Consider the following 14,572-nt stretch of genomic DNA (forward strand, 5'->3'; position numbering starts at 1 on the left):
TTTTCTATATAATCAGAAACAGTTTCAAATGTTGCAATTTGTTAGCGTAAAAAATATTTCAGACCTGAATCCAAACCAGAGATGAAACCGGAGTTCACTTCATGTTAATTGGTACGCAGATCTTTGGTAGAAACGTCCAGCAGAAACTGTCTTTTGGGTACCATGCAGCGTTTTTTAAGTCTTTGGATTTTCATTTCAAACTGGTGCCTTGTGTTCTTTCTTCCATTCTGTAATTTATTAGATGTCGTTCAAATATCACTGACTTAAGCCGGCCTCAGGTCGACCTGCGATTTGCTTGCGCCATGACGGAACCGTCGGCATCAAGCAGAAAAATAATACTAAGATCACAAAACTGAGAAATCGTGTGATTCTCTTGAACAAGCGGCATCCCGATTAAATAATCGCACAGTGTTGGAGCAAAGGCTTAAACCTTCAAGGCCAAGGCCAAGGCCAAGGCTTTGACCCTCAAGGCCAAGGCCAAGGCCAAGGCTTAGACCTTCAAGCCTCGAGGCCAAGGCCAAGGCTTAATCCTCAAGGCCAAGGCCAAGGCCCTGTTTTATAAAATGACCACTGATATAGAACTAATTATAGTCACATGACTCATCATCACGAATCGCCCATTAAGAAGAACAACATGTCTTAAATTGCAATCAACATGCTCGCATACACCGTTTTATGACTGCATTAGATCTATTAAAGTATAAGTGCAGGTCTTCAATGTGGTTTAACTAAAACAAAATAAAGATTTACTTCTATATTGATGCACAATTCTCCCAAGTGTAACAAAAGGGGGATCCAAGAAACTGATTGGGAAATTTTTATTTGCTGTGCCAACATGGTCAGAAATATCAGCATTATCTAAAACAGATACATGCAAATCTTTAGCACTTATCAGGGAGACATACAACCAATCAGATCTGGGTCATTCCACCGGGTTGGGAAGCAGTGCATGTTACATCCATATATTTGGTTATATTATTAAAAATATCAATGCATTCTAAACAATTGCTTAACATAATATTTGTCTTAGGGTGTTTCAATATTTGAGAAAGTTTGAAATCATTTGAAAGTACTTTGACAAAAATATGAGCAAAAATGTATTAATTCGGATGTAACATAATTGACACTGTTTCAATGTTACATCCAAAAATTCTTTTTTTGCCATATTTTACACGTGTATGTAAAATGTTACCCAAACTGACATTGCATATTTACAACTGGACACCTAAGCACCAAGACAAACTTTTGTTTTGGTATAGTCAGGGTTCAAATATGGCAGAAACAATACCTCAAGTGTGGATGTAACGGTGTAAAAATCACTCAATGGAAGTGTGACATTTGGGGTTTACACCGTGTAAATGTTACATCCACACAAACAAGCTATCATTTCTGCTCCATTTGATGTCTGACTACCATAACAAAAGCTTCTCTTATTGTGTTGCATCTATAGTAAGAAGTACGCGAAGTAAATTTGGGTAATATTTCGAAGAAATTAAAAAAAAAAGATAACAAATGTCATATTTGGACGTAAAACTGACACGGTGTCAATGTTACATCCAAAATTACATTTTTTGCTCATATTTTTGGCAAAATACATTGAAATGATTTCAAACTTTCTGCAGTCGTGAAACACCCAACAACAAATATTATGTAGAGCAACTGCTAGCAAGGCATTCATGCTTTTCTTAATATGGTCATATGTCACACTTTGTTCCCCAACCCGGTGGAATGACCAATCTATTCCATAATTGTATGCAATTTAAGTGATCATCTCATTAGCCCCACAAGTGTACAGAATATTTTTGCAGCAAATCTACTACAATGGTAACAACATGTGATGCTATAAAAGTGGAAGTGTGCCCAACACACAAATCTACAAGGGGTTTCCCTCCTCCATGGTAATACGATTAAAATGGTAACAGCAAAATTTCGAACAGATTTATCTGGAAAATGCAAAAATCTATGGGCCTTGAAGGGCCTTGACTCAAAATTGCAAGGCTGTGATCCCTCAAGGCCAAGGCCAAGGCCAAGGCTTTTGCCCTCAAGCCTCAAGGCCTTGGCCCCAAAATCCAGCCTTAAGGCAGCCTTAAGGCCAAGGCCCAGCATCAAGGCACTACATCACTGTAATCGCAATTATATAACTGACATATATCCTAGTCATTTGATTGGTGGAACTCACATCACGTGACATTCGTTATTGCTCCCATTCACGCCGCGGCTCAAAAAGTACTATCCGCCCATGGGGAATGGGAAATACTATTCAACAGTTAAGATCATGAGGCGGTATTTGTGTGCAAATGCATGCTGGTGTGCGCGTTCAGCGTTGCGCGTAGCGCGTATTGTTCCAAAGAGCCAGCGCTACAGCGTTGGGTTCAATAATTTTCGTGAAGGGGTATTTGGAAGAGAGAAATACATTTTCCCTCAGTTTTCTATCGCCAAAAAAGTTCAAATATATCAAATGACAAGGATCTATATGTCAGTTATATAAAACAAATATTGAGTGGCTTTAAATTGTGAAATGGTCACCTTGACGCGACGATCCACCACGATTCCACAGCATAGACAGTCATAGACAGACTTTACCAATAAGGGAGTAAATATGTGTTTGGCTGGCTCGGCTCGAGCCATTACCAGCGCGCATTCCCCTGATACGGTCTTAAATGTACTTGTGGTATTCCCATTCACAAATAGCTTTGAGTCAAAAAATCGGCACAAGTCAAACAATTATACATTTCCGATGATTTTGTTGAACAGTTTTATTTAATTTTTTTTCTAAACACCCCTCTAGCTATGGTATGGAATATCCTCTCGTGAGTAGGTAAACAATCGCCTTATATGGTGATTGACGCACGCGTGCTGCGTACTACGTGATGTTGCGCAGAACGTGTGGAGTGCCAGAGTAGTGTGCTAATTGGCTAAACAATTGGAAAGGATGATCTTGATGCGCACACGATCGCAACGTCGTCATAGAAGTTGAAATTTTTCTTCTCTTGCTACTGTAGATTTTTTTTAGACCCGACTAATTCCGATCGTCTTAATATCGTCGCAGTTACACTCAGGTCGCAAAAAATCGGCGACTGAAATCTTCCCGCCGGTGGTAGCTCAGGCACAGCTTGATCCTGAAAAGTCGGTCGTCGACTGATCTGTGTCAGTCGCAAGGTCGACCTGAGGCCGGCTTTAAATTGACTAGAGCACAGATTCTACTTGACTCGATTCGACCACACACTGTTACTCCATTCGACTGGATTTGACTCAAGTCACTTCCTTAAAATGACTCGACTCGACTCAAGTCACAACATTCAGTGTCTCGTTACAACGCTGCAAAGAATAGAATTTGTTCATTGTTTAGCAGATGCCGGTTACCAGCTTCATTCCCATGTGATTATCTTGCTTGGAACTAGTTCTCTTGCACAATTGTTGTCTTGGTAATTTTTCCCATAGATGATGATTTTTCTGCCAATGTTCACTGGAATTGTGAGGATCTGACCAGCCCCGAGGTGGACCGTGTCATCGTCCAGCGACTGAGGGTTGATGAAGTCATTGACGTCCCTTACGGCAAGCTGATGACCTGTTGATCATCAAGGGAATGCGAGACAGTAAGTGATTCCATTTGTGTAGCAGTTCAAGAACGCATAACCAACAAATTTAACAAGCTGTATCTCTGTTAAATTTACAAACTTCAAATGGGCATAATATCACCTACATTGTAGGAAAGTCCGTTTAGAAAATAAAAAGGTCATTGTAAAAAAAGGGAAGATCTTTATTTTAAAAGGCATATAGGATCATTTGATATTCATGACTTTTGTTCGTTTTCAAATAATAAGACCATTCAAAATCAAAAGAAGAATGTTGAATGCCTAACCTATTGAAGTTTCAGCTCAGTGATACCATTTCCCCCCCTAGAAAACAGTAAAAAAAAGAAAAGAAAAGTGCTCAACCTTTTGATCATGAAACATAATTTGTGTGTTTGTAACTCTTTCTTCAAAAATGAGTCGATTGACTGATCGTTGGAAATCCCCTACATTACTCGGTTTTCTAAATGACAGCAAGACAAAAGGAATTATTTTGTGGGGTGTAAAACTTAATACCGCGGTATGCAACATTTGCAAACATCAAAAAACAAAATTACTAAATTATTATGAAATTTCAGTGAATAATAGTCTCAAGTGTCCTATGAAATCATGGCACCTGGTGTGCTGTCATTTTCCAGAAAAGTGGAATTTTTGTATCAATTTCCAATGATTGTCGGACGACCATCGTTGGAAAAACCTGACTGTTTTCAATACTGCCCCCAATTTGCCAATTATAGTTAGTACACATTTTGTTTGCAATCGGTTACACATCCGTGAGTGCGAGAAAGCCAGCTAGTCTGGTTCCCTGACCCTATCGGTACAATTCCCTGACGCCTATAAATTGCTCTGTTTTGTCTGAAGTAGGGTGAGGAAACCATACTACAAGACAAGAACAGCATTTTTTTCTTGGTTTTCCCAGCATCTATGAACACAAAACTTTAAATAGGTCAGTGTTAAAATACTTGCTATTAAATACTTACCCCCCAAATCCTTCTATATCTGAAAATTACAGCAAAAGAAAATTTTGTACGGTATACATGTTTGTACCGGTATGTACACGTTTAAAAACCAGTCTGATCTGATTAAATGCAAATGATCCTATACGCCTTTAACATTATTTTTAAAAACCTGTTAAAATAGCTTTTCAGAAGAGTCGTATTTGATTCAGTAAAAGACGATTTGATTGTACTCAATTTCATTATAGGTTATTGGCTTGTTGTGCCCATGTTTAGGTAATGTTTTGCTCCAGATCGATTCCCTTGAAATCATTCATGTCTTTATGAATGGGTTAAACTGCTTTATTAGAAACCCAAATGCAGAGTTACTGCTAGCATAAATTCCAAGCCACCTGACACCGAGTGTTCCTTTTTGGTTCTCCCCAGCTTTTCTCTCATGAGTCCGTCGCAAGCCTCTCCCCAGCAGGGCGCACTAAATCCTCTAACGTCTCCTGAGTCGTTTCGTCCAAGACACCCAACTAGACACCAAAACGGCCCCGCTGATAGTAATTGATGATGTCCAATGCATCAATGATGACTCCAGTGCTTACTTACGCTTCTTCGGCGGCTACTCTTTGTTGTAGGCATGGGAGGGCTCGGGAAGGGGGCGGAGTTTGAGGCTCTGGAAGGGAGGGAGATCTTGAACAGTCTGCTGTGTATCGACGTCAAGCTTGATGGGCTGGAGTCTAGCAACATGGAACCATTGCTGTGCCAGTTGCTGGAAAGGGCAAACATGCCCAGAGAACTCAACAAGTAAGTTTACTCACATCTTGTGTTTATTTGGCAATTTATATCCACATGGTTCCGACTGGCGATCAAGAGTCAAGCCATCCCAAAAATCAGTAAGCCCAACTAGATTTTCATTTCACAAAGGTGAAATTACCATTGAACAGATAATTACCAATCACTGACCATGTTTGTCCAAACAAATTTTACACTAAAAGTGTAGATGGCGGCTCAAAACTGAGTTTTTATCCAACAGTCGTAATTTTATCCTCATGTCTCAGACAGGCAAACCTGCTGTAGATTTGCACCAGTTTGCATTACATGTAGGTTCAGCTCATGAGTAGTCTGAGTATCACCCCTTCTAGCCCTAAATCCATTCAAACGTCTAGGAATGCAAATGTGTGCTGTGCCATGAGCTACGGTAGCCAATCAGAGTCAACGTTAAATCAGGACGTAATTTCATTCCGAAATCTTGACAACATGTACAAGTGTGATTGGTTGATTCCGATGCAGTGTTTTATACTAAAACAACGGCCGGGCATTGATCTATAGAATCTAGACAAGCTTGGGGTGTAATGCGTAACATAACACAGAGTGCATGACCACAGCCTTTGTGTGCTCAATTCACAGCGTATCCCATGTCGTGTCTGGATGTTTTTTAATGATGTATGATGCGATAATGGGTGAATGACCGAAGGCCTGATATAGAAAGGGCCCTCTGATTGGTCAAAATCTAGAGGTATTGCATAATTAATCAGCGAATCTGCTCAAATATTATATACTAGCTCATGAGTGGATTTACGTCTAAAATCAAGATGTGCCATGGTCCTTTCAAATGCCACTTAGAAGTTGAGTCGCTGTTCCAAATTGTTTTAAAAGTGTAGCCAGGTTTTTGTACCATGCCAAAACAAAACGAGCACAAATGGCCATTTGATTTATGTTTTTAAGTATTGAAGGTCAATGTCGAAAGAAGAGCAAATCATTCTAACTTGAAATTTCGGACGGGACACATGGTTGAGTCAAAGTCAAAATCGCCTGGTGCAGAAATAAACGTCTGTAATTAGGCCACAGTTGGGACCACATTGGGAACACACAGTGCTCCAAAAAGAAGCTTATGGAATTGGAACATTTTAACTTTTAAGATGTGCCCTAACTTGAACCAAAGATAACTATTCAATACTACAGGAGCAGAAAAATAAAGAACTAAGCTTTCAGTGCCAAGCATTTGAAGTATCACATGGAAACAAATTTGTGGCAAGTTTTGTAAAATCACAGTTACCAGAGATACAGAGAAAATGTTGTTTTAAATGAAACTTTTGTTTCTTTTTTCCATTCAGATTGATGAGAATGAGGTTGATCACATTGTCAACAAGGAGTGTGAAAAACTGGACAAGAGACTTGGAGAGGGGGCCAAGGTGAGCTTGCCGACACCCAAGATTTGCAGAGGGCAGAACTGGACTTGGCTGTTTTGGGCAAAGATGTCATCAGATCAGTCACGTTGAATAGATTTGAGACTGAATGACTCTTGGTTGACTTGTGATGACTTGTGACTGATTTTGTAAACAGTTCAGCTTAAGGCTCGACTAGGTAGTTTTGTATTTTCCAGTTAAACATTTATTTGCGGTAATTTTTCTTGGTCATATGCGAGACCTGTCGATGCAAACTTGCAATTTACACATTCATTTTGAAACAATACACCCAAGAAGTCTGACATCATGCAAGTCGTCTAAGTGGTAAGTCTAAACAATGTCTTGTTCGCCACTTTTACCTTCGGATTTGCACAGGCATAAGTTGAACATGTCTTGATAAAAAGTAAATGGTAAGCCCTTATCGTATTGAATCTGTGATAAAAACTTAACTTTCCCCATTTTTATAAAAATGCAAGGCTAACCCTTACCGTATTGAAATTTTGATGAAAATTTACATTCGTGCTATTTTTTGATAAAAACTACCATAAAAACTAAGTTTGTTTTTGCCCCTTTTTGATAAAAATGCGAGGCTAATCCTTTACAGTTTTGAATATCTGATGAAAAGTTAACTTTTGACCAGTTTATGATAAAAATTCAAGGCTAACCACGAACCGGTTTGAATATGTGATAAATAATTCTTTTTGTCCCTTTTTGATAAAAATGAAAGGCTAATCCGCTACCGCTTTGAATTTGTGATCAAAAAAATTTTGCCCTGTTTGTTGCCGTTTTGAATTTGTGATAAAAACTTAACTTTCTCCCATTTTGATAAAAATGCAAGGCTAACCCCTTACCGTTTTGAATTTGTGATAAAAACTTAACTTTCTCCCATTTTGATAAAAATGCAAGGCTAACCCCTTACCGTTTTGAATTTGTGATAAAAACTTAATTTTCCCCCATTTTGATAAAAATGCAAGGCTAACCCCTTCATTAGCCCTTACCGTTATGAATTTGTGATAAAAAGTTAACTTTCCCCCATTTTGATAAAAATGCAAGGCTAACCCCTTACCGTTTTGAATTTGTGATAAAAACTTAATTTTCCCCCATTTTGATAAAAATGCAAGGCTAACCCCTCCATTAGCCCTTACCGTTTTGAATTTGTGATAAAAAGTTAACTTTCTCCCATTTTGATAAAAATGCAAGGCTAACCCCTTCATTAGCCCTTACCGTTTTGAATATGTGATAAAAACTTAGCTTTCCCCCATTTTGATAAAAATGCAAGGCTGACGCCTTACCGTTTGTAATTTTGGATAAAAAGGTTTTTTTGCCCCGTTTTTGATAAAAATGCAAGGCTAACTTGCACTAACTAACCCATTTCCGTTTTGATTTTGTGATCAAAAGTTAACGCTTACCCCGTTTTGAAAAAAAAATGCAATGCTAACCCCTTACCGTTTTAAATTTTGGATAAAAATGTGTGTTTGCCCCTTTGGATAAAAATGCAAGGCTAACCCCTAACCGTTTAAAATTTTGGATAATAACGTGTTTTTGCCCCTTTTTAATAAAAATGCAAGGTTAACCCCTTACCGTTTTAAATTTTGGATAAAAACGTGTTTTTGCCTCTTTTGGATAAAAATGCAAGGCTAACCCCTTACCGTTTTAAATTTTGGTTAAAAATGTGATTTTGCCCCTTTTTGATAAAAATGCAAGGCTAACCCCTTATTGTTTTAAATTTTGGATAATAACGTGTTTTTGCCCCTTTTTAATAAAAATGCAAGGCTAACCCCTTACCGTTGTAAATTTTGGATAAAAATGTGTTTTGGCCCCTTTTTGATAAAAATGCAAGGCTAACCCCTTACCGTTGTAAATTTTGGATAAAAATGTGTTTTTGCCTCTTTTTGATTAAAATACAAGGCTAACCCCTTACCGTTGTAAATTTTGGATAAAAATGTGTTTTTACCTTGTGCTTTGGTGCTTAAAATTCAAGAACTTGTCAGAGTAATGATGTGATTATTGAAGAAATAAAGAGAAACAAAATGGAAATAAAAGCTTTTATACCTTGTGTGTTCCCTTTATTTAGCATTTGTCCAAGACTGAAATAGTAATGCATGTTAATAGCTTAAAATAAGGAAAAAGAATGATTTAATGAATATTCACCAGGAAATCCATGAATATTCATAAGGAGAAATATATAATGAGTTTTTGCCCCTTTTGGATAAAAATGCAAGGCTAACCCCTTACCGTTGTAAATTTTGGATAAAAATGTGTTTTTGACACTTTTTAATAAAAATGCAAGGCTAACCCCTTACCATTTTAAATTTTGGATAATAACGTGTTTTTGCCCCTTTTCAATAAAAATGCAAGGTTAACCCCTTATCGTTTAAATTTTGGATAAAAATGTGTTTTTGCCCCTTTTTGATAAAAATGCAAGGCTAACCCCTTACTGTTGTAAATTTTGGATAAAAATGTGTGTTTGCCCCTTTGGATAAAATGCAAGGCTAACCCCTAACCGTTTAAAATTTTGGATAATAACGTGTTTTTGCCCCTTTTTAATAAAAATGCAAGGTTAACCCCTTACCGTTTTAAATTTTGGATAAAAACGTGTTTTTGCCTCTTTTGGATAAAAATGCAAGGCTAACCCCTTACCGTTTAAAATTTTGGATAATAACGTGTTTTTGCCCCTTTTTAATAAAAATGCAAGGCTAACCCCTTACCGTTGTAAATTTTGGATAAAAATGTGTTTTTGCCCCTTTTTGATAAAAATGCAAGGCTAACCCCTTACTGTTGTAAATTTTGGATAAAAATGTGTTTTTGCCTCTTGTTGATTAAAATGCAAGGCTAACCCGCCCTTACCGTTTTAAATTTTGGATAAAAATGTGTTTTTGCCCCTTTTTGATAAAAATGCAAGGCTAACCCCTTACTGTTTTAAATTTTGGATAATAACGTGTTTTTGCCCCTTTTTAATAAAAAGGCAAGGTAAACCTCTTACCATTTGAAATTTTGGATAAAAAACGTGTTTTTGCCCCTTTTAGATAAAAATGCAAGGCTAACCCCTTACCGTTTTAAATTTTGGATAAAAATTTGTTTTTGCCTCTCTTGGATAAAAATGCAAGGCTAACCCCTTACCGTTTTAAATTTTGGATAAAAATGTGTTTTTGCCTCTTTTGGATAAAAATGCAAGGCTAACCCCTTACCATTTTAAATTTTGGATAAAAAAACGTGTCTTTGCCCCTTTTAGATAAAAATGCAAGGCTAACCCCTTACCGTTTTAAATTTTGGATAAAAATGTGTTTTTGCCTCTTTTGGATAAAAATGCAAGGCTAACCCCTTACCGTTTTAAATTTTGGATAAAAATGTGTTTTTGCCTCTTTTGGATAAAAATGCAAGGCTAACCCCTCACCATTGTAAATTTTGGATAAAAATGTGTTTTTGCCCCATTTTGATAAAAATGCAAGGCGAACCCCTTACCGTTGTAAATTTTGGATAAAAATGTGTTTTTACCTTGTGCTTTGGTGCTTAAAATTCAAGAACTTGTCAGAGTAATGATGTGATTATTGAAGAAATAAAGAGAAACAAAATGGAAATAAAAGCTTTTATACCTTGTGTGTTCACTTTATTTAGCATTTGTCCAAGACTGAAATAGTAATGCATGTTAATAGCTTAAAATAAGGAAAAAGAATGATTTAATGAATATTCACCAGGAACCATGAATATTCATAAGGAGAAATATATAATGAGTATGAAAAAAATGATGATATAGCTGAACAGTGGTTTCACCACTGAATATTCACCAGGAAACCATGAATATTCATAAGGAGAAATATATAATGAGTATGAAAAAACTGATGATATAGCTGAACAGTGGTTTCACCACTGAATATTCATAAGGAGAAATATATAATGAGTATGAAAAAACTGATGATATAGCTGAACAGTGGTTTCACCACTGAATATTCATAAGGAGAAATATATAATGAGTATGAAAAAACTGATGATATAGCTGAACAGTGGTTTCACCACTGAATATTCATAAGGAGAAATATATAATGAGTATGAAAAAAATGATGATATAGCTGAACAGTGGTTTCACCACTGAATATTCATAAGGAGAAATATATAATGAGTATGAAAAAAATGATGATATAGCTGAACAGTGGTTTCACCACTGAATATTCACCAGGAAACCATGAATATTCATAAGGAGAAATATATAATGAGTATGAAAAAACTGATGATATAGCTGAACAGTGGTTTCACCACTGAATATTCATAAGGAGAAATATATAATGAGTATGAAAAAACTGATGATATAGCTGAACAGTGGTTTCACCACTGAATATTCATAAGGAGAAATATATAATGAGTATGAAAAAAATGATGATATAGCTGAACAGTGGTTTCACCACTGAATATTCACCAGGAAACCATGAATATTCATAAGGAGAAATATATAATGAGTATGAAAAAAATGATGATATAGCTGAACAGTGGTTTCACCACTGAATATTCACCAGGAAACCATGAATATTCATAAGGAGAAATATATAATGAGTATGAAAAAACTGATGATATAGCTGAACAGTGGTTTCACCACTGAATATTCATAAGGAGAAATATATAATGAGTATGAAAAAAATGATGATATAGCTGAACAGTGGTTTCACCACTGAATATTCATAAGGAGAAATATATAATGAGTATGAAAAAAATGATGATATAGCTGAACAGTGGTTTCACCACTGAATATTCATAAGGAGAAATATATAATGAGTATGAAAAAAATGATGATATAGCTGAACAGTGGTTTCACCACTGAATATTCACCAGGAAACCATGAATATTCATAAGGAGAAATATATAATGAGTATGAAAACTGATGATATAGCTGAACAGTGGTTTCACCACTGAATATTCATAAGGAGAAATATATAATGAGTATGAAAAAAAATGATGATATAGCTGAACAGTGGTTTCACCACTGAATATTCATAAGGAGAAATATATAATGAGTATGAAAAAAATGATGATATAGCTGAACAGTGGTTTCACCACTGAATATTCACCAGGAAACCATGAATATTCATAAGGAGAAATATATAATGAGTATGAAAAAACTGATGATATAGCTGAACAGTGGTTTCACCACTGAATATTCATAAGGAGAAATATATAATGAGTATGAAAAAACTGATGATATAGCTGAACAGTGGTTTCACCACTGAATATTCATAAGGAGAAATATATAATGAGTATGAAAAAAATGATGATATAGCTGAACAGTGGTTTCACCACTGAATATTCATAAGGAGAAATATATAATGAGTATGAAAAAAATGATGATATAGCTGAACAGTGGTTTCACCACTGAATATTCATAAGGAGAAATATATAATGAGTATGAAAAAAATGATGATATAGCTGAACAGTGGTTTCACCACTGAATATTCACCAGGAAACCATGAATATTCATAAGGAGAAATATATAATGAGTATGAAAAAAAATGATGATATAGCTGAACAGTGGTTTCACCACTGAATATTCACCAAAAAACCATGAATATTCATAAGGAGAAATATATAATGAGTATGAAAAAACTGATGATATAGCTGAACAGTGGTTTCACCACTGAATATTCATAAGGAGAAATATATAATGAGTATGAAAAAACTGATGATATAGCTGAACAGTGGTTTCACCACTGAATATTCATAAGGAGAAATATATAATGAGTATGAAAAAAATGATGATATAGCTGAACAGTGGTTTCACCACTGAATATTCACCAGGAAACCATGAATATTCATAAGGAGAAATATATAATGAGTATGAAAAAAACTGATGATATAGCTGAACAGTGGTTTCACCACTGAATATTCATAAGGAGAAATATATAATGAGTATGAAAAAACTGATGATATAGCTGAACAGTGGTTTCACCACTGAATATTCATAAGGAGAAATATATAATGAGTATGAAAAAAATGATGATATAGCTGAACAGTGGTTTCACCACTGAATATTCATAAGGAGAAATATATAATGAGTATGAAAAAAATGATGATATAGCTGAACAGTGGTTTCACCACTGAATATTCACCAGGAAACCATGAATATTCATAAGGAGAAATATATAATGAGTATGAAAAAACTGATGATATAGCTGAACAGTGGTTTCACCACTGAATATTCATAAGGAGAAATATATAATGAGTATGAAAAAATGATGATATAGCTGAACAGTGGTTTCACCACTGAATATTCATAAGGAGAAATATATAATGAGTATGAAAAAAATGATGATATAGCTGAACAGTGGTTTCACCACTGAATATTCATAAGGAGAAATATATAATGAGTATGAAAAAAATGATGATATAGCTGAACAGTGGTTTCACCACTGAATATTCACCAGGAAACCATGAATATTCATAAGGAGAAATATATAATGAGTATGAAAAAACTGATGATATAGTTGAACAGTGGTTTCACCACTGAATATTCATAAGGAGAAATATATAATGAGTATGAAAAAACTGATGATATAGCTGAACAGTGGTTTCACCACTGAATATTCATAAGGAGAAATATATAATGAGTATGAAAAAAATGATGATATAGCTGAACAGTGGTTTCACCACTGAATATTCACCAGGAAACCATGAATATTCATAAGGAGAAATATATAATGAGTATGAAAAAACTGATGATATAGCTGAACAGTGGTTTCACCACTGAATATTCATAAGGAGAAATATATAATGAGTATGAAAAAACTGATGATATAGCTGAACAGTGGTTTCACCACTGAATATTCATAAGGAGAAATATATAATGAGTATGAAAAAAATGATGATATAGCTGAACAGTGGTTTCACCACTGAATATTCACCAGGAAACCATGAATATTCATAAGGAGAAATATATAATGAGTATGAAAAAAATGATGATATAGCTGAACAGTGGTTTCACCACTGAATATTCATAAGGAGAAATATATAATGAGTATGAAAAAACTGATGATATAGCTGAACAGTGGTTTCACCACTGAATATTCATAAGGAGAAATATATAATGAGTATGAAAAAAATGATGATATAGCTGAACAGTGGTTTCACCACTGAATATTCATAAGGAGAAATATATAATGAGTATGAAAAAACTGATGATATAGCTGAACAGTGGTTTCACCACTGAATATTCATAAGGAGAAATATATAATGAGTATGAAAAAAATGATGATATAGCTGAACAGTGGTTTCACCACTGAATATTCACCAGGAAACCATGAATATTCATAAGGAGAAATATGTAATGAGTATGAAAAAACTGATGATATAGCTGAACAGTGGTTTCACCACTGAATATTCATAAGGAGAAATATATAATGAGTATGAAAAAACTGATGATATAGCTGAACAGTGGTTTCACCACTGAATATTCATAAGGAGAAATATATAATGAGTATGAAAAAAATGATGATATAGCTGAACAGTGGTTTCACCACTGAATATTCACCAGGAAACCATGAATATTCATAAGGAGAAATATATAATGAGTATGAAAAAACTGATGATATAGCTGAACAGTGGTTTCACCACTGAATATTCATAAGGAGAAATATATAATGAGTATGAAAAAACTGATGATATAGCTGAACAGTGGTTTCACCACTGAATATTCATAAGGAGAAATATATAATGAGTATGAAAAAAATGATGATATAGCTGAACAGTGGTTTCACCACTGAATATTCATAAGGAGAAATATATAATGAGTATGAAAAAAATGATGATATAGCTGAACAGTGGTTTCACCACTGAATATTCACCAGGAAACCATGAATATTCATAAGGAGAAATATATAATGAGTATGAA

Source organism: Patiria miniata, unplaced genomic scaffold (genome assembly GCF_015706575.1).
Source record: "Patiria miniata isolate m_02_andy unplaced genomic scaffold, ASM1570657v1 HiC_scaffold_28, whole genome shotgun sequence".
Lineage (NCBI taxonomy): Eukaryota > Metazoa > Echinodermata > Asteroidea > Valvatida > Asterinidae > Patiria > Patiria miniata.